The sequence below is a fragment of the Morone saxatilis genome, unplaced genomic scaffold (assembly GCF_004916995.1).
Source record: "Morone saxatilis isolate NCDOM2014 unplaced genomic scaffold, NCSU_SB_2.0 Contig23, whole genome shotgun sequence".
NCBI lineage: Eukaryota > Metazoa > Chordata > Actinopteri > Moronidae > Morone > Morone saxatilis.
The window spans coordinates 17669303-17669684 of record NW_023339796.1 but is presented as its reverse complement, the minus strand read 5'-3'; the positions used below and the strand labels follow the sequence as shown (position 1 = coordinate 17669684).

The 382-nt window shown below is 34.6% G+C and overlaps 1 protein-coding gene across 1 annotated transcript in view; it reads left to right on the top strand.

The window, feature by feature from the left end:
* slc1a7a (solute carrier family 1 member 7a) overlaps nucleotides 1-382 on the top strand; it is a 30722-nt gene that overhangs the window by 26815 nt on the left and 3525 nt on the right. The window lies entirely within an intron of this gene.

Sequence of the window (382 nt, the reverse complement as noted above, 5' to 3'; positions counted from 1 at the left end):
CCTTCAGGGATAAATAAAGTATTTCTATCTATCTATCTATCTATCTATCTATCTATCTATCTATCTATCTAGACCAGAAGTGGCTTATCAAAATGGGCTTTTCATGGAAAATTTCATAAACTATAATCAATGTCAGCGGGTGAGGGAGGTCAGAAAAGTAAGTAGATTAGCACTCTGGCTCCTTTAGGAAATAGGTGTTAGGAGAGCAACCTGCTAAACATTATTTTAACAGCAGTTTCTATAATTTGGTTGACTTTGTTGTTTAGTGGATGGGTTCAGTTCATTCACCTTTTTCAGCTTGTAAAAACAGATGTTTTGATCTTTTGTGAATCTGGAGAGAGCTTTCTATAAGCCTAAAAAAATAACCCTAATGATGTCATCA